Below are 21,558 nucleotides of genomic sequence, written 5' to 3' on the forward strand. Positions count from 1 at the left end.
AGGTCAGCTGGGAAAGTTTGATTGTTGGAAAAGTTCATTTTTAGTCACTTTGCCTATCCCATTCTTCCTTTTAGCACATTGCATACCATTGACCTATCCCCACCTCAAGGGGAAATGTGATAAATACATTTGCAGAGTTTTAACAGCAGGAAGGTTATCTGGTTTAGTTCTGTGGAAGTGAGTTGCATTTTTTAAGGGTCAGAGTTAGGATTCAAACCCAGGTCTCCTTACTTTAAGGTAAATAAATGCTCCCTGCATTATGTTTCTCCGTGGAATGAATGTTATATACCTTACACAGAAGTATGCATTTAAAAAAGGGAATATGGGGAGGGAAACACTTAATCCAATCTAAAGTGGCACTTCTGCCTCACCCAGGGAGATACTGTTAGTATATTTCTGCCTTCCGGAGAGCTCTCAGATTATTTACACAAGGGACCATCATTTTTCCTATGAATTAGATTTTAATTTTTCAATCCACATGGCTTGAAATATTGATCCTCTCACCTGGTTGGGGGTTGGGGTGACATTTTCTAGGCTCCAAAACCCAACCCCTTCATCCGGGGTACCATGCAATATTATCATTTCTGTGGATGCTATTGAGAAGCATGGGGAGCATTGGCCTAACTAGACCATCTGGTTTAGAGACACAGCTTCGGTCTTGGCTTTGCTTTTAAACATCTAAATAGTTCAAGCAGATCAAATCATTTGAGACTCAGTTTCCTCATCAGCAAAATGGATGTAACTTCATCTTGCAGTTTTGCTATAAGGATTCAGTGAGACTGTCCAGTATAGTGTCTGAAATATCACAAATGGTCCATAACAGATTGTGCCTTTTTCTTAGTTTCTAATTTGATTTGTTAAAGCAGAGTGTATAACTTCTGGCTTTCCACCACTCACAGCTTGATAGATAGAGTCAGGAGATAACTTAGCTATTCAAGCTCTGAGCTTTGGCTGTGATCCACCCCTGCCTCATCTCAAGTCCCATTTAGTCTCCCAGCAGAGGTTCTGGTCACCGCTTTGAATGGAGACTGGGACAAGGCCCTGCTGGCCCCTCCTGCCAAGGGGGACCCATCTCAGGCCCAGCCCTGCAGCACCAACACACCCAGCTCCCTGGATGCTGATCTCATCCTTTTGTCAGGGCTAATTATACTTCAAACCAGATTTGTAGGAAGCAACACGCGTGCACACACAGCCAAAGCCTGGAGTTGCTTACCCAAAAACAAGTTCCCTCCTCCTTCTGCTCCAGTTCTTCAGCTGTACCAGGAGCAGGGATGGGGGTGGGAGAGGAAATGGAGTCTGCATCGGAGTGTGCTGAGGCAAGACAATCTGAGTCACCCTCAACCTTGCCTGTCCTGGACTAGTTCAGGCTGTAGCCACAGTCACCTCAGCGTGGTGCAGCCCAGCTGGGCACTCAGCCTCCCCTCCCTGGGAATGGGTCATTGCGGGTTGGACCCAGCACTGCAGGGGGTGAGGGCTGGGCTGTTCGCCCACTGTACCTCATTATGTATTCCTTCATTGTTTCCTATGCAAATTAAGTTAATGAGAATTAGGAACATAATGGAGCCCATTCACCGTTCTAGTCGCTGGAAAATGGGTTTGACTACCAATTTTCCATTACAGCTGTTTTGTAATTACCGTGGAATACTCTGAATTCTAATGGAGACAGGAGCTGCCTGACAGCCTCTGGAGTACTTCTTTTTTTTTTTTTTTTCAAAGGAAGGTTTTTTTGTCGTTGTTTGTTTGTTTGTGTTTTTTAAAAGGAAACCCAAACCGTATAACATAAAGCCTTTCTATTTGGAGTTCCTGGATTTGGCTTCTGCTATGAAAATCTCCTCTGCTACTATTGCAGGACCTGTTTCCATTGGTGGGGTTCCTGACATCTGCAGGGTTAGATTAGTTACCTGGCAATACTGAAGTTATCCCTTGCCTTGAAAGCAAGCAAAGCAGAGTTTAGGATCATATTCAATCTGGAGCTGCCCTCTGAGGTGGCCAGAGCAGCCCTGGGCTAACATGCACTGCTTCCTGCTTGGTTTGGTCTCCTCCCCACCTCTCCCCACCCAGGTCCCTGGACCACAGACACTCCCTTTCCCACCTGTTGCTAAGCTCTGGACACTTATGGTGAGAGGGTTATACCTGGATATAAAGAGAACCTCTTTTTACTCATTGAAGACTCTAGGAGAAAGAACATGTTAAAGTTCCAAACAGTTCAAAATTTACCAATAGTTCAAAATGACTAGAGCACAAGATGCAAGGAGTAGAGGGTGGGGCTGATGACAGTGAGCACCAAGGAGAGAGAACAGCCCTGGCAGGCTGTTGTATGAGGCTGTGCTAAAATGTCAAGATTTTATTTCTATGGCTTATTGAGCAGGGGTGAGACATGATGAGGGTTTTAGTGTAGAAGGGTATTTTTGTTACAGTATGGATAAGAGCTTTGGATGTAGGTATCTTGGGATAGGGTTGTTTTGGTTACAGGATACACAAAATGTCAGGTGTACACTGCTTCAGATTGATGAGGGAACCCAAAGCCTTGAACTAAAGAGGTGACAGTCAGGGTGGGGAGAAGTGGATGGATTCTGAAGATGTTCAGATGGTAAAGCCAACAAATTTGATTATTAATTGAATATGTGTGTATTGCAGGGCAATAGATGACCTCAAGGGTTCCTCCTTGGACTATTGTGTGATCCAATTCACCAAGATATAATAATATTGAGAGGTAAAACTTATGGAGAGTGCAATATGTGTCCGGCACTATTTTGTTTTATGTGTAGAGCTAGTTTTATCTCCACAATAACCTAATGAGGTAAGAACTATTATTAACCTCAAATCATAACTGAAAAACTTGAAACATAAGAAAGTCAAAAAAATACTTGTCCAAGGTATCATAGTCAAGAAGTGGTAGAGGCAGGACTCAAATCCAGGTGGCCTAGTTCCACAGACCAGGTGGCAATGCTTGAGAAGATTTGCTCTGATGTGTGTCAGTCCCTGTCCAGGATCCTCCGGCATGCTCTCGCCAGCGAAGTTCTTCTGTCCCTAGAGAATGTTCTGTGTAGGTTCTGTGCCTAGGCTCTGTCTCTCTTGGTCCTGTCTTCCAAGCCCTGTGTCTTGCTGTATTGTTACATCTGTATTTATACCAGTTCATTTTAATCCTGTCAATCTCTATTACAAAGGTTAGGGCGTTTCTTATCTCCATTCCAGGGAGTAAAGATTATGTAGCTTAAGCATGATTGTTTGTAGTTAAATTGATTAACTACCCGCCTGGCACTTAGTTAAGGAGTTTCATCCCCTCCCTAACTTCAGGGAAAAATCCCTACCTGGGGATTCAACCTTTCTCGGAGATGTGACCTTGGTTAAAACACAGCGCCAAGAAGGTGAGCAAACATATTAAGAACCGTATGCCATATATGCCAAGTCCCTTGAAACAGCAAGGATGGACCGGCTCCCGGCAGGAGAGGGAGAGGGAGAGGGAGAGGGAGGGGGAGGGGGAGGGGGAGGGGGAGGGGGAGGGGGAGGGGGAGGGGGAGGGGGAGGGAGAGGGAGAGGGAGAGGGAGAGGGAGAGGGAGAGGGAGGGAGGTTGCAGCATGAACTATAAGTTTGTGAGGTGTCAGTGTGCAAACTGAATTTGAAGACGTGGAATGGTACAAAATCTCCTAGGACTAGTGAGTATAGAACTGTCTGGATGGCACCAGCTTTTGTATAATGGACTTAAGAAGAGGACCTCATGGAAGGCACTGAGAGAGAATAGCCCAAGAGCAGGGAGAAAGCTAGGAGAAGGTGATGGCCAAGGCAGTGGTTCTCAACCTTCTGGCCCTTTAAATACAGTTCCTCATGTTGTGACCCAACCACAAAATTATTTTCGTTGCTACTTCATAACTGTAACATTGCTACTGTTATGAATCGTAATGTAAATATCTGATATGCAGGATGGTCTTAGGCGACCCCTGTGAAAGGGTTGTTCGACCGTTGAAGGGGTCGCAGCGACCCACAGGTTGAGAACCGCTGGCCTAGACTCTGAGGGATGGTGTGGTTAAGCTTCAAATCTCTGGAATTTAGAAAAAAATAAGGATGCATTTTAGGTTAATTCTCCAAGAATTAGACCCTGAGGTGATTTAGGAAGCTGTAGTTGCTTTATACTTAGATAAAACTTCATCTTTGCCAGGATTTCCTGACGCTGCTTAGAAGTTACTTCTTCATTTCAGCATCTCTTGCCACCTAGAGGGGTTGAGAATATTCAATCCCACCAAGGATTGAATTCTTTTTATTTAACAGTTCTTCGTGTAGCTTATCTCTCTCCTCTCACATTTTACATAGGCAGCAGGAGGAAACCTGGCAATGCCTTCATCGCTTTGTTTGGAAATCACCGGAGCTACACAACCAGGTTCATCCCTTACAAGTTCTGATTTCCCCTGTACAGCAGATGGCAACTGTGCTAAGCTTTCTGCCACTGCATAACATGACCCCCTGCCTCTAGTTCCCAGCAACCCACTCTGCACCTCCTTCTGAGCCTGATGGCAGTGTCCTTGTTGGCCATATTTCTATGAACAGTCTGTTCAAGGCAATTTAGGCACTCTCTGTCATGGCCTTCAAAACTCTTCCAGACTCTGCCTGTATCCACATTTTCAGGTGGTTGTTTCAGAAACACCCCCCTTCTGATACCAAATTCAGAACTAGTCAGGATTCATCAAGAGAAACAGAACCAGTAAGATCATATATACATACTTATATATTATTGATACCAGCTTACACAATTGTGGGAGTTGGGTAAGCAGTCTCTAAAGGACTATTGTCTCCTCATCTGATGCAGAAGATTCAGGTCTGAAGGCAGGTAGTTAGGAAAGGGACATCATGAATAGGCTGCAACCCACAAGCATACAAGCTGAGACCCATGACCATGTCCTGAAATCTGTGTCCATGTTACTGCCTCAGACTTTGGTGATGAGGTCACTCTGCGGAAGCCAGGGCTTCCCATCTAAGAGCTAACCACATGCCTGGCCCAGGAGCCAGAGGAGTTGAAGTAGGCTCCAAGGGAAGGTAGAGAAATTGCTCACTCCTGGCTACTTCATGCCATTTCGGTAAATCATCAGATCAGCAACAGTGTTAGTTATAAAATGGCTGCTACTTACTTCTGCCTCCTTTTCCCCTAATCCCCAGAATGTCCCTCATAACTTACCCTGACTAGAAACGTAGACAGAAAGGAAAATATGTGAAATGTAGTTCAGCCTATCTAGTTAGCACAGCACAAAGTCATGATACCTATGCCCCAGGTATTCCAACATCTTTGCATCACTGGACACTTTCCCTGGGACTACCTTCCCTTCTGCCTCCTATTTCTGCCCCAACCTGTGCCTCAGCCCTCACCGTACCTTCACAGTGACTGGTCCTAATCTGTCCCCACAGCATCAGATACTTTCCTTACAGCACCAGTCACCATGTATGATTTTCATTTATTTATTTGTCTATCTCCCTCCACTGGACTCTAAGTTCCTTAAAGGAATATGCCATATTCTCCCTTATCTCCTTAAATGCTATTGCCTAGCCCATAGTAAGTGCTTATTAAGTTTGAATGAACAAAAGAAGTCACAATGCCTCTGATAGTGTCTTTTGGATAAAATAATATTCCACATCATGAGGCTCTTGTGGAGACATGTACTGATACATATGCCCAGTTTATGGCCTGTCACTGTGCAAGCGCCAGAGCTCTCTGCTTGGGTCTAGGCCTGTGGTGTGGCACATGGTCACTGATGGGCCCTCAGCCTTCATCATTGCCCTGTCCAAGTTGCCATTCTGGCCCTTGCTGGGTAGCTTAATTGGTTAGAGTATTCTCCCAATATACCAAAGTTGCAGGTTCAATCCCTGGTCAAGGCACATACAAGGAATGACCAATCCTATATAATAAAAGGCTAACACGCAAATTGACCAAATGACCAGTTGCTATGACACGCACTGACCACCAGGGGGAAGATGCTCAATGCAGGAGCTGCCCCATGGTGGTCAGTGCTCTCCCACAGGGGGACCGCCACTCAGCCAGAAGCCAGGATCACGGCTGGTGAGTGCAGCGGCGGTGGCAGGAGCCTCTCCCGTCTCCATGGCAGTCAGACATCCCCTGAGGGCTTCTGAGTTGCAAGAGAGCAGAGACCAGGCTGAGGGACCCCTCAAGTGTACAAATTTTGTGCACCGGGCCTCTGGGGAATGCATAAATAAGTAGAACAACAAACTGATGCCTCTCTCTCTCTCTCTCTCTCTCTCTCTATCTATCTCCCTCCTCCTCCTCCTCCTCCTCCTCCTCCTCCTCCTTCTCCTTCTTCCTCTCTCAAATTAAAAAAGTTGTCATTCTGGAACCCCTGCCCCCCAAAGTCAAGGAGATGGCAAAATCTTGCATGTTTGCATGCTTAGGAAGGAGATGCACTGATACACTTCTCTCTTTGAGGGGAGAAATATACATACAAGGATTCTCCAGTTAGCTTGAGATTAAGTGATCCCAATCTTGGAGAAACCATGGTCATGGAGATACATGTCTATGGACCTGAGGAGTTAGTTTGTCACTTGATCTGGATTTCACCCAGCATAGTGAGCAGGTCAGGTTCAGATCCAGGTAAGGAAGGTGTCATCTATCAATCTCTCTTTTGGTTTATTCAACACACATTTATTGAGGATGTACAGTTTCACTAGTGTTATGAGGATATGGAGGGATTAATACATGTGAAATGTTTAGAATAGTGCTCAGTACCAAATATTTGCAAACATTGTATTAGTAAGTGATACGGATAGTTCTCGATTTATGCTTTATCTTTGTAGGCATGAAGGCATCTATTCCTCTCTCTCTCTCTCTCTCTCTCTCTCTCTCTCTCTCTTTCCATGATGTGTCATATAGATTTAAACTGATGATCCACCTGAGTCTTGAACTAATTGATATAATTTATTGAGTATTTATGTCCCAGGAACTGTGCTAACTACCCTAATTTCACAAGAGTTATGATTAGATTTAGTTGCATATAACAGAAAACTTATCTGAATTCTTTCAATCTTGGAAAAGATGCCTGGAGGTAATAACCGGGGCTATTGAGGAGGCTCCACCATTAGAAAACTAGGATTAAAATTTTTTTTATTTGTTTCACTAGTTGCAAGGGAAGCTGGGAAATGTAGCATTTTTAGCTGGGGGGCATTATTGCCTTGAGTAAAAATCAGACTCCATTACCAAGGAAGATGGGGAGAATGGATATTGAGTGGCATCAGACTCTCAGATCCAAGTACTGGATTCTACCAGAAATCAAAAGACAACCTCTCCTCTGCCTCCCAGGTCCTCATGAAGCAGGAGGAAAATGACAGATGTGCACAGGTGCTGTAAAGGTAAAACCCTTGTTTGAATGTGGCTTAGAGGAGAGAGTGGACCACTCTCAGACCAGTGATGGGGAATCAGACAAGATGACATACCGCTCCAGGAATGAACTTTGAAGATCAACTCTAAGAAAATCCTAGTGTCTAAGGATGTTGTGTAGACCTGGGATTTCTATTTACCTCTGTTCCAGCCACTGATGGAGGAAACTTCTGCTCTGTGTCCAAAGGGAGATGGATGTCAGTTTGGAAAGGAAGGAAGCATAGGGGCCGGTTGCCACCTCTCGCCAGGACCTTATTCACACTCAGGGAACATTTGATCCTCTGGGCTCTGAGGGAAGTTTAATTGAAATGCAAAAACCAAAGGTCAAAACCATGTAAAATTTAAAGGCCATTTTTACTATTTGACAAGGAACAAATTGTAACTTTATATTGCTTTTAGATGCAATTTTGTTCAGTGAAATTAGATTATGCTCAACTAAAGCACCTTCTTTAGAGCTTTTAGATTAAATATTAGAACTTATCAGAAGGACCTTGATTTCCTCAGTAAATACCAAGGAAAATATTTGGTGAGAAATGCAGCTGCTTAATTTGCATTAATACAAACCAGAACTATTAAACTTAGTTGATTAGCATATTCATATGTACTGTAGTCCCTGTGTGTTTAAAATAGACCCTGCTGGATTCTGATTACAAATTCAGTATATGTATGACTCTAAGAACCTGAGTCTTGGCCATAGAGTATGCCATTGACTGAGGGGGCGGGCACCAGTGGGAGGTAATTTTTTAACTGAGTACTGTCTCAAGCATAACCTGGTACCCAGCAGAGCTCTGAGAAGGCTCTGAAAAGCAGATGAACTCAGGATAGAGCCTAGGTTACTGGGGAGCCAGATATGTTTGAAACAATATGTATGGTATGTATTTCATTCATTTACTCGTTTATTCCTTCATTTGCTCAATACATATTTGTTATGTGCCCAGCACACTGTAAGCTCTTGTGCTGGAGCTGGGGTGACTTCTGAGAACAAGGGCCACTGGTACAAGGGTTCATTTCCGGAAATGTTTACTATCTTGCCAATCTGGAGCTGATTGTGCTTCTGTCTGATTCTATGACTTGGTGCATCCATAGCTGGGCTTATGCCTCTCTATAGAAGCTGTCTCTCAACATGGGGCCTAGGGGCAGACAGCAGGGCGCAGGCGAGGGCTCCATGGCTGCTCCTGCTCTCAAGGAGGCTACAATGATATCCACTAAGTTCCCCAAAAGGAATAGGCCCTGCCAGAAAAAGCTGGAGAGGGGCCATTTGAACCTGGGCCTTAAAGGATGGATGGGATTCTAGAGGTCACTCCTTAGGAATTAGGAAGATCCTGAGCCCAGACATGGAAGGAGTGCACAGAGTCTGGGGTGGCTGCCATAACGGCGTATTGAAGGAGGAATGGGGAAATGTAGGGCAGACACCTGCTGGTGCCGGAGATTGGCCCGTTTACCTTCCTGCCAGCTTTCTAATGCTCCTGTCTGAATCAGTTACTTGGAAATCAGTTTATTCTTCTTGCAAAAGTTTTGTGTAAATGGACATTTTTTTTTTGCAGAAAAATTAATAATCATCCTTTGACTTACAAGTTTTGAGATAATTTAATTTTATTTCTGATTAATCTTTTAAAATCTCTGTCCTGTTAACTTCCCTCCACTCCACACCCAGGAGCTATTACATATACATATCTACACTAATAAAAGACAAACATGCAAATTTACCATACCTTTGCTACACCTTAAGCCACGCCCACTAGCCAATCAGAGCGACTATATGAAAATTAGCCCAACCAAGATGGCGGCCGGCAGCCACGGAGTTGGAGCAAGCAGGAGGCTTGGTTGCCCGGGAGATGGAGGAAGTCAAGCTTCCCAGCTGCTGCAGCCGGCTCTGAGCTCCACTCAAAGCAACAAAGTTTCAATTATAGAAGGTAAATAAACCCCAGGTGCCTGCTTTCAGCCGGCCATGGCCACGGAGCTGGAGCAAGCAGGAGGCTTCCCTACCGCCCACCCTGGCCAGCTCTGAGCTCTCAAGGCTACAAAGTTTCAATTATAGAAGGTAAATAAATCCCAGAATAAAAACGTAAAAAGAAAAAAAGGAGAGGCTGGGAGCTTCCATTGCCGGGGGGGCTTGGCCAGCCTGAAAACGGCCCTCAGCCCCTCACCCAGACTGGCCAGGCACCCCAGTGGGGAGCCCCCACCCTAAAGGGGGTGTGGCCAGCCTGAAAACAGCCATCAGCCCCTCACCCAGACTGGCCAAACCTCCATGGGGTGAGGGTCCCCACTGGGGGGGAGCTTGACCAGCCTGCAAACAGCCATCAGCCCCTCACCCAGGCTGGCCAGGCACCCCAGTAGGGACCCCCACCCTGAAGGGGGTGTAACCAGATGCAAACACCCATCAGCTCCTCACCCAGGCTGGCCAGGCACCCCAGCGGTACCCTCACCCTGATCCGGGACACCTTTCAGGGAAAACCAGCCGGCCCCCACCGTGCACAAGGCCTCTATCCTATATAATAAAAGGGTAATATGCAAACTGACCCTAACAGCAGAACAAATGGGAATCACTGGTCACTATTACACACACTGACCACCAGGGGGCAGATGCTCAATGCAGGAGCTGCCCTCTGGTGGTCAGTGTGCTCCCACAGGGGGAGCTCTGCTCAGCCACAAGCCAGGCTGATGGCTGCCAGTACAGCGGTGGTGGTGGAAGCCTCTCCTGCCTCCTCAGTAGCACTAAGGATGTCCGACTGCAGCTTAGGCCTGCTCCCTTCTGGCAAGTGGACATCCCCTGAGGGCTGCTAGGCTGCCAGGGGGATGTCTGACTGTCAGCTTGGGCCCGATCCCTGAGGGAGAGGGCCTAAGCCAGCAGGTGGACATCTTCCGAGGGGTCCCAGACTGCAAGAGGCCATAGGCTGGGCTGAGGGACCCCCGCACCGGGCCTCTAGTATTATATAACTAGAGGCCCGGGCCTCTAGTATTATATAACTAGAGGCCCGGTGCACAAATTTGTGCATGGGTGGGGCCCCTCGGTGTGGCCTGCGGGGATTGGGCTGAAACCAGGAGTCCAATGCTGCCTGCTGCTCCTGCCTGCTACTCCCACTCATCCTGGCCCCGCTGTACCTGCCGCGGGCTCATGCCCAGTCAGTCCTGATTGGGAGAGGCTTGCACCACCATAGCAGCACTCGCCAGCCATAAGCCCTTTGTCTGGCGCCCACCAAGGGGGGTGGGGCGAGACCTGATCGGCCCTCTGGCCAGCTGGTGGGACACCCTTGTTGGCCTGGGATCCGGATCCATCCCACTGATATTTGCGCTGGTTATCGGGAGCCACCTGGTAGCCACTTTTATATCATTTCTTCCTTGCGGAATGTCTAGAGAGGGAAAGTGGCCATGGTGCCCAAGGCCAACTTCCAGGAGGCCGGCAGCACTGTCTGGATCATGCTGGTGGCACCGGTCTGTTGGTGCCTGGCTCGTTCTCCAGAGATTGACAGGCGGTCAGCTAAGCGGCACTCCCGCTGTATTGAGTGTCTGCCTCCTCATGATCAGTGCACGTCATAGTGACCAGTCGACTTGTCATTTGGTCGTTAGGTCACTTGGGATTTTATTTATACACTAGAGGCCCAGTGCACAAAATTTCATGCACTTGGAGGTAAATAAAATTAAATTACCTCAGCCCGGTCTGCACCCTCTCACAGTCCAGAACCTCTCGGGGATGTCCACCTGCGAGCATAGGTGTACTCCCTGGGGGAGTGGGCCTAAGCTGGCAGTCAGACTCCTTCTGGGAGCCCAGGAGCCCTCGGGGGAGTGGGCCTAAGCCATTAGTCAGACATCCTTAGCACTGCCACGGAGGCAGGAGAGGCTCCCGCCATCACCACTGCACTAGCCAGCCATGAGTCAGCTTCTGGCTGAGCGTTGCTCCCCCTGTGGAAATGCACTGATCACCAGGGGGCAGCTCCTGTGTTGAGCATCTGCCCCCTGGTGGTCAGTGCACATCTTAGCGACTGGTGGTTATGCTGTTAGGGTCAATTTGCATATTACCCTTCATATATATATATATATATATATATATATATATATATATATATATATATGTAAATTTTATAAAACAAATAAAGTCCTCCATTCCCCAAGCTAGCATTCCCACTGGTTTCTGATTGCAGAGAATGGGCATGCCTCCAGGATACCTAGCATGGAGGTGGCTGTAACACAGGCAGGCATCCTGGTGCCAGCTCTTTCTGCTCTCTGCCTGTGCTGGCCCATGCCATATTTGTGCCCCCAGGAAAGGCACTTTGTGTTCTCTACTTCCTCAAATGAATTTCTTCCAAATTCCTGTTTCCAAGGCTACCACTGGAGGTGAATGTAGTTGGTCGGCGAGCAGCTAATACTCTTGAATGGGTTGATGCATATTGCTTACAAAGGAGGCTTGTTCAATATGGCAAGTTCAGTGCCCTCTGGAGAGGACAGCACACCAAGGGACATTGGCCTTTCCTGTCCAAGTACTCTTTATCCCAGAGCTTCCAGAGTAGACACTTTTTGGGTCACATGTTTTGAGATGGTGGAGGGGATGCAGGTTGACTATGGTAGGGCAAGAAGGCAGCAGACTACTCACTCTTCTGATGATCCCATTTATTTCCTTTGCTTTTTTATGACATCACCTGTCTGGGATCCAACATGTAGAATCCTGGAATTTTAGTGTCAGAAACTATTGAAGACATTATTTTAGAATAAAGAATCTCAAGGGGGTCTTGAGATGTTCCTCAGTGATCAGTCCTCCAAATGCTACATCTTCTGGACCTCAGACCAGTATGTGAGGTACTGACAAGGATTCCTAGCATTTATGTGGTTTACCTTGATCCAAACTGCATTCTGTGTGCATTGCAAGTAGATGTAACAGGTTTTCAAGTATCTGCATGGAGGAGAAAAGCTCCCTGGTTTGTGACTTTCCTTGAACTTGGCCATTCAGTCATCTGTTCATTCATTCTTCTATCAAATGCTTACTGAGCACCTCCCAGGTTCAAGAGATTATGCGAGGCCCTGGAGATGAAGCCATGAGCAGAATGACAAAGCCCGGGGGGTAGACAGTGACAGTGTAGTTGCCAATGTGAGGATCCCTGCTCTGAAGAAGTATCTGGGAGGTGAGGGAGGGGGTGGAGTGTGACCAGGCCATTGTCCAGAGAAGGGACTGTGGGGAGGCATTATCAGGGAGAGGTAAGGTGATATTTGAGCATCCTAAGGAAATGAGGGAAGAGACTTAAGATTCTGGGGAGAGAATACTGCAGGTAGAGGCAGAAGACACAGCAGGCCATGCGGAGAGACAGCGAGGCCCAAGGAGAGGAGAGAAGCAGGAGGAAGGGCACAGAGGAACAGCCCAGATCATGCAAGTGCATGTGGGGAGGACAGCCTACAATTTATTATCCAGGCAGTGCCTTTTGATAGTGAAAGAACATGCTGCTGGGGATCACACATGACAGATGTAAATGGTAGAGGCTGGGCAGGCTCGGGGGCATGGCCATCTGCTGGGCAGGTCAGTGGGAGGTGCTTGCTCTTACTATAGGTATGTGAGGAGCCCTCTGGACAACAGGCAGAGGAGGTGTGAGGGCAGAGGCAGGGGGACGAGTGAGAGATCATTGCAGTGATCCAGGTGGGAGATGTCGGACTGGGAGAGGGTGGGGGCAGTGGAAGTGGGCAGAGTGTGTGGATTTTGGGTTTTCATGGACAGTGGGACTGACAGGATTCGCTGGCAGATAGGATGGAAGGTGGGAGAGAAAAAGAAAGTTAGGGGGTGCCTCTACCTACGTGCCAGGAGACTGTCTGGAAATCAGGATTGGGGAGAAATGAAGAGTTTGGTTTTATCTATGCAAAAGACTGCCTGTTTGTATTCAAACCCCCCTTCCCTAAATTTTTGTATGTTGAAATCATACCCAATGTGATGGAATTATGAGGTAGAGTCTTTGAGATGAAGAGTGAACCCCTCATTGAATGGGACTGGTATTCTTTTTAAAAAAATATATATTTTTTATTGATTTCAGAAATGAAGGGAAATGGAGTTAGAGATAGAAACATCAATGATGAGAGAGAATCATTGATCAGCTGCCTCCTGCATGCCCCACACTGAGGATCCAGCCCACAACCTAGGCATGTGCCCTGACTTGGAATCGAACCATGACTTCCTGGTTCATAGGTCAATGCTAAATCACGCCAGCCGGGCTGGACTGGTATTCTCATAAAGGAGACCCAGAAAGCCCCTTTGTCCATTTTATCATGTAGGAGAAAAGGTGGTGGCCATGAACCAGGAAGAGAGCCCTTACCAGGCTCAGTATCTGCCAGCACCTCAGTCTTGGACTTCCAGCCTCCAGCACTGCGAGCAGCAGTTCTGTTGTTTATAAGTCACTGTTATAGTAGCCCAAACAAAGACACCCATGGTACCTTTGATGTTCTTAATGACATCAAATGATGATGTCATATGTAGTAGAAACAGAGTCATCAGGATACATATTTGATATTGGAAGTTCCCAGGGTTAGATGACATTGCCGAGAGAGTGAGTATAGACAGAGAAGACAGCAAGGACTGGGCCTGGGTCCTGCAAAGTTTACGGATTAGGAGGACCAGAAAGCCCTGGAAAGGAAGGCTGAGACATAACAGGCAGAAAGATGGGAGGGAAGCAGGGAGTGTGGTGTCCCAATGTCAAGTGAGGGAAATGCTAGTCTCTGTCATAACCTGCTCACTACCTTCACCAGGTCAGGACTGGAAGCAGGGCTTAATAGGAGGGAAGCCATGTGACCTTAGTCCTGAGCCCTGAGCCCTGAGCCTGGATGGCCTGTGAGGACAGGGTCTTCTACGTGGTGATCAGTGTGTGTATGGGTGGGGGGAGATCAGAACCCACCTCTCCTGGGGGAAGTAAACCAAGGGACAGGAGAAATAGTCTTGGTTGGAGGGTGTTTAGGGAAATCTCAGGGAGAGAAAGGGGGTGATGCAACTCTGATAAGATCACTTGCAGCGCAAGGAGTGCAGCCATGGGGAAGTGAGGCTTTGTATTTATACAGCATTAGCCCCCAGTGGGCTCCCTCCACATCCTCTCATTAAGAAGACTGTGTCTGCCCTCTGGAAGATCTGCTGGTGGGAGTAACAGGGGCTTCCTGGGCAGACACTTAGTTCATCCCCCCCATGCTCAAGAGGGCCACCTGGATGCCACAACCTCCCTACTGCCCTCATGGCACCATTGGAGGTGACACAGTGCTGTGACAGCCACACCAAATGTCTGCTCCCTTTGGTTGGGCCATGTCCAGATGATGTGCGTTTGGATAAAAGACTGTACCCAGCCCTTTGTGGCCTCTAGCACTAGCCACCCTCAGGTCCTCATGACCACCATCTGACACCAGCGGGGTAACTTAGGAATAGGATAACCAAGGTGAGGCTCTGACTCCAGAGGCCCAAATGCCCAACTCAGGGGTATGTGCTTGGGGACACAGGGTACACAGTGGCGGTGTTTCACTGGGGGAATAGGGGACAGGGCTGGTGGTGGACTTGGCCTCTGGAGTGGTACAACCTAAGCCTGAAAGGGAAGGCCAGACAGGCCAGGTGTGCAGACAGGCCAATGGGGCCTGGGCTGGTGGCTGAAGCCGGTTTTCTCTGACCAGTGCCAGCCATGCAGATGGCAGCACCCTGAGGTGTAGAGGGTTGGTTAGCTTTCCCCGTGATCTCCAGCCTGCAGTGTGCTCCCTCAGGGCTGGCCTTTAACCCTTTAAAGTGCAGAATTCTGCATGCCTCACCCACATGTAGGTACCAAAGTCTCAAGGGTCAGTTTAACTCTTCCAGCTCCCACCATCCCCTTCCCTGCGTGCTGCTCCCAGCAAGAGCCTGTCTGACTCAGGGCGCAGGAAGCACTGAGGGAGGTGAAACCCTTAAGCAAAGTGGTGACGATCCACAGTAACAGTTTGAGCACCAGTGATCAGGTGTGTGTGGTGGGAGAGGCAGTTCAGGCCCCACAATGTCAGAGAAACGCTTATGTGGCTCCCTCCCTTCTCCACTATTTTGGCCCAGCTGCTCTGTCTTTGCTCAGAACCCTAGATGAAGCCCGACCAGGAAAGAGTCTGTTCACCTTCCCACGTTAGACCACTAGGGGGCAGTGGAGCACACTCGCAGGCTGCCTGCAGCAGCACCAGGATGGGAAAAGCTCAGCAGAAGCTTCTGAGGCAGGGGAGACACCCTGGGGCACCCTAGGGTCAGAAACCATCCTTAGAGCATCCTGTTCCCTCTTAGACAACGGGAGAACTGTGCTTTCACTTCAAATCAACCCGCTTCCATTTTACACACAAACTGCCCAACCTTAACAGTCTCATCATCATTTTGTTCTGGACCACCACCCTTATTTCCCTGGCCTGAAGAGCCCAGAGAGGTCATGTAACTACACTGAAGACACACAGCATTGGTCAAGCATTTGACTTTTAGTGGTGGGATTCTGACCCCTAAGCCTCATTGCTCTATAATGATGAATCTAGTTCTCACCTGGGAAGCAGATGACCAGGCCTCACTTCACACCGTTAGCAGGATCTTCTGGGGAGAGAAAGGTCTTGCCTGGGAACTGAATATTTAACAAGTTCTCCAGGTGATTCAGATAAACAAGCAGAATGGGGATCCTGTCCTTGGGGTCTGTGACCTGAATCAACTCATAAAGTGAAGTTTTCCTTTAGTTTCCTGGCTTCCCTCCACCTGACTCACTCAGGGCTTCTAGTCACCCTGTTCCCCAGCCTGTGGTGTCAACTGCTCACCTCTGAACTCCTCCCCCTGCCACAGACTTCCCTCCAGCCCTCCTGGCTTCCCCACCTCCCACTCTGACAGAATGACACGGGTCTGTCCCTTACCACCATACCTTCCAAAGTGACAAGTTAATCTGCTTAGAAAAATCAATTCTCGAGGGATTAAGATCAAAAGTTGCCCCAACAACTGGCCAATCCCAGGTCAAGGGGATTTAAAGCAGGACTTTCTGGACATAACATCACAGTCTCGGCTTTAAATCCAGAAGTGCTGGGTTAAATACACTGAGACCCTAAGGAGGGGCTGTCAGGGAAGGAGAGAGGGGCTTTCATAAAGGTAGAGATATTTGGCTGTGGTCAGGTTTGAAAGGTTGTTTGCTGCACTGTGGAGGCGACTGATGTAGGGCTCAGGTTGCTGTTTTGTTGAAAAGAACATGTATTGTCTCTTGCATTATAGACATAGTATATATGCATGTGAGACATAAAAAATAGAGAATATTATAAAGATAAAATTAAAAACACAAACAATTCCTACCACCCAGCTGGGTTTAAGATGTCAGATGTTATCTGTCCAGACATCTCTATGACAATGATGAGCAATTATTGTACTTGATAGAGCACCTACTATGTGTCAGACACAGTGTGTATGCTTTACATGCATTCTGCAATTTTTTCCTCATGCATCCCGTGGTAAGGAGGTGACAGTTTTCTGATGGACAAAGAAACTGGAAGTAGAGGAGTTGAATAATTTGTCCAGGGGAACTACTATGTGACATGGCAGAACCCAGCCAGGCTTCCCTCACTCCAGAGCGTGGTACTTATTCACCTTCTGATACTGGCTACATGTGCACCCACACACACACCCCAGAGACACACAGAAATCACACAGACCCTGCAGAAACACACACAGCTCTCGCACACACACACACACACACACACACACAGCTCTCACACACACACCCTACAGACACACACGCACACACAGCGCTCTCTCTCTCTCTCTCTCTCACACACACAACCTGTAGACACACACATAGCTCTCTCACACACACTCTTAAGACACACACACAGCTCTCAGAAAATTCACCACAGATACACACAGGACTGACATACCTTGTAGATGCACACACTACACACACACAGTCACATACACATGCGGATGCACACACACACACATGCACATACACACAGAGTTGCAGCCATAAACTTACACATGCAGAGGTTCTTCTGAAATTTGTTCTTTTTTTAATTCAATGTGTATATAGAGCTAGTATTCTTTAAAAAACCTGAATGGTATTCTGTTGCATAGATCTATCACAATGTTTCTGATTAAATCCTATTGATGGCTATCTAAGTTTCTGAAAATATTTGAATTACAAGAAAATGACAATAATGGAAAGTTACTGGGTTTTCATTATATGTCAAGTTACATGCATTATATAATCCAATCTTTACATCAACCTTGTGTATAATCCCATTTTCCAGATATAAAAACTGAGGTTGAGAGGGTATTAGAACTTCTAATTAATAAGAACCAGAGCTAGGAAATGTCTCCAGACTTACCCTCAGTATGAGCTGCAACAGCAAACATCCCTGACCATAAGTGTCCCTGTTGAGAAAATTCCCAGAGGAATTCGAAGTCTAGGCTTATGTCCATTATCTATTTTATACACATTACCGTCAGAGAAATGTACCAATGGACACACACCCTCAGTCCACCTGTGAATGCCTTATTTCTTTGCAAATGTGCCAGGACTGGGTATTTTTATCTGTGCCTGTTTGTTAAGTGGAAAGTTGTATCTAAGCATTAGACAAATCCTTTCAGGGAATCTGTTTTCACTGCCATAGTCATAGGAGGGTTTGTGGTGGAGGCGACACTGAAGGATGAGCAGGTTGGCTTTAGCGGAGGCTATTTTTCTTTCAGGCAGGACAGCGGGATTAACAATGTCCTGAAGCTCTCTGTGGTCTCAGGGCTGCTGGCTTGTTGGGCTGAATGTGGGAGCTCTGGAGCTTGCTTGGCACAGTGGCACTCTGCCTTGGAGCTCAGCGTTTGGAAATTTTGCTTCCTGTGGACCAGGGGTGGGGAACATCTGGCCCGTGAGCCCTATAAGGGCCCAGAAATCATTTGATCTAGCCCTGCCAAAGCATTAGGTGTAAGTTAATTAAATGTTTGACAAAATATAGCAGGCTAATTTGTAAGGTGATAATTCTGTAGGGCCCATGGATGTTATTGTAAATATCCAAGTGGCCCTTGGCAGAAAAAAGGCTCCCCAGCCCTGCAGTGTGGACAATGACACAGTCTAGTCTCAAGAGGCGGAGGGGAGGTGAAAGAGCAGCGCACCCTTACCTGGGAAGCACCCTCACTGGACCGCCTCCTGGACACATGCAGGATGACATAAGGGGCCACCTGGGAAGTGCACTGCTGGGTGGCTCTGTGCTCTGTGTGGGGACTATTTACCCTTGGCCGCTTCTCAGGTTCCGTGCAATACAGGCATTTCCAGCTCCAGGGTGCCAGCCTGTGCTGGTTGCTGCTAGAGGGTTCGTCTTGCTGTGCGTTTTAGGCCTGGGTCTCACAGAGGTAGCTGCTTGTTGCCTTACAAATGGTGGCTCTCCAGGTTCATGTTTTATTGGATCATGATAGAATGGTACAGGCAGCTCTGGAGTAAAACTGGGTCTGTGTCAAATCCCCAGCCTGCCCCTTGCCTCCCTGTCAGAAGCTGCCCATACCAGACCTGCCCTGTCTCCGTCGCCACCTGCCAACCTCTTTAGCTCAGCTCAGCACCCCAGGGCTGGGCAGCACCAGGCAGCTCTGGAGATCACTCAGCCGTTGAGGATTTGACACATGATCAAAATTGCAGCTATTCCTTTCTCAAATTTTGCCTTCCTGAGCTTTTCTTAGCAGCTTTTTTTTTTTCTTTTTCTGCCTGAGAGATTGGATTTCCAGTTCTGCTGTAAATTTACTCCTAAGTGGGCTCCTTTGGTATGGTGGAAGAAAAGAAAGAAAATACTATGGGAACTGTTCCTCCCATAGTCCATGCGGCATGAATATTTCCATTTCTACAGAGAGACTCTTTGTCCCGGGAGCTGGGGCTTCAGAAAAGAAGCTGAATTAGACCAGGAGAGTAAGTGTGGGATCTTTCTCCACCTGTCTGAAAAGTAAGTAAAGGCCTGAAGAATAATGTGCAGCAGGAAGACAGAACCGTCAGCTTTCCTTTCTCCTTGGATGTGTTTGTGAGGGACGTTGTGGCCCTTGACTTTGGCGGGGACCAGGTTTTCACTTTGCCTGGTTTTGTGCTGAGAGTAACCAGTGGATGGGGAGCGGGCTGCCTCTTTTCCCCATGTCCAAGTATGCTTCTATTCCATATATAAGGAGGGGGGGCAGGAAGTTCAGAGTTAAGTACATGGCATATATGAAATACAACAGATTCTGTTCACTCACATGAATATTATCTCCAATTTCTTTTTTTAAAAAAAATATATTTTATTATTTTTATTTATTTTTTTGTTAATCCTCACTCGAGGATATTTTTCCACTGATTTTTAGGGAGAGGGAAAGACAGAAACATCGATGTGAGATAAACACATGGACTGGTTGCCTCCCTCCTGTACAAGCCCCGACCAGGGCCCAAGTCGGGGAGGAGCCTACAACCAAGGTACATGCCCTTGACCATGATTGAACCTGGGACCCTTTGGTCCACAAACTGACTCTCTAGCCCAGGGGTCCTCAAACTTTTTAAACAAGGAGCCAGTTCACTGTCCCTCAGACCATTGGAGGGCCAGACTATAGTTTAAAAAAAAAAACTATGAACAAATTCCTATGCACACTGCACATATCTTATTTTGAAGTAAAAAAACAAAACGGAACAAATACAATATTTGTATTTGCATGTGGCCCGCGGGCCATAGTTGGAGGACCCCTGCTCTAGCCAATGAGGCAAACTGGCCAGGGCTAAATATATTTTTATTGATTTCAGAGAGGAAGGGAAAGGGAGAGGGAGAGGGAGAGAGAGAGAGAAACATCAATGGTTAGAGAGAATCACTGATTGGCCACTTCCCACACACCCTTCACTGGGGATTGAGCCTGAAACCTGGGCATGCACCCCAACCAGGAATCCAACCACAGCCTCCTAGTTCATAGATTGATGCTCAACCACTTCTTTCTTAAAGCCTTTGTGTTTTTTTATTGTACATCTTACTTTCATATATGCTATTAACAATACATTGCTATTTTTGCTTTAGAAGGTTGTGTTTTAGAGCTGTTAAAATAAGAATAAAGAAAATTTTATTTTTAATTTTAAATATACATTGTTTTCTTCTCTTCATTTTTTTGCTTGATATATTCTTTAGATATCATATTCTTCTCTTTAAAACTTTTTAAAATCTTTCTTTATATACTGTTCTCCTGACAATGTCTTTGGTTTCCAGTAGTTTTTATATGACACACTTAATTTTGTTTTATTTTTACCCCTGCTTAGTATCATAACCATCATTAATTTTAGAAAATTCTCAGTCTTTATTTTTCCATCTATTTCTTATGTCCCATTCTCTCTCTTTTCACTTTCTGAGAGTCAGTGTAATATACTTTATACTTTTTGACCGTGTCTCATAGCTTTTGTGTGCTTTGTTCTGTTATTATTATTATTATTATTATTATTATTATTATTAATATTTTATTTTTTCTGTTTCAGCTTAGATAATTTTTTTATTCTTTCCTCAGCTGTGTTGAGTCTACAGATGAGCTCATGAAAGTCTTTCTTTAAATGTTACTAGAGGTCCGGTGCACAACAGTTTGTGCACTGGGGCGGATCCCTAAGCTCTGCCTGTGCCCTCTCACAGTCTGGGACCCCTCGGGGGATAACCACCTGCTGGCTTAGGCCTGCTCCCCAGGGGATTGGGCCTAAGCTGGCAGTCAGACATCCCTCTGGCAGACCGGGAGCCCTTGGGGGATGCCCACTTGCCAGTGGGGAGCAGGCCTAAGCTGCAGTCGGACATCCTTAGTGCTGCTGAGGAGGCAGGAGAGGCTCCCACCACCACCACTGTACTGGCAGCCTTCAGCCTGGCTTGTGGCTGAGCAGAGCTCCCCCTGTGGGAGCACACTGGCCACCAGGGGGAAGCTCCTGCATTGAGCGTCTGCCCCCTGGTGGTCAGTGTGTGTCATAGTGACCAGTCATTCCCAGTCATTCTGCTGTTAGGGTCAATTTGCATATTGCCCTTTTATTATATAGGATAGAGGCCTGGTGCATGGGTGAGGGCCGGCTGGTTTGCCCTGAAGGGTGTCCTGGATCAGGGTGGGGGTCCTGCTTGGGTGCCTGGCCAGCCTGGGTGAGGGGCTGAGGGCCGTTTTCAGACTGGCCATTCCCCTTTCAGGGTGGGGGTCCCTGCTGGAGTGCCTGGCCAGCGTGGGTGAGGGGCTGAGGGCCGTTTTCAGGCTGGTCACACCCCCTTCATGGAG

This window comes from Myotis daubentonii, chromosome 8 (assembly GCF_963259705.1).
Source record: "Myotis daubentonii chromosome 8, mMyoDau2.1, whole genome shotgun sequence".
In the NCBI taxonomy this organism is placed as follows: Eukaryota; Metazoa; Chordata; class Mammalia; order Chiroptera; family Vespertilionidae; genus Myotis; species Myotis daubentonii.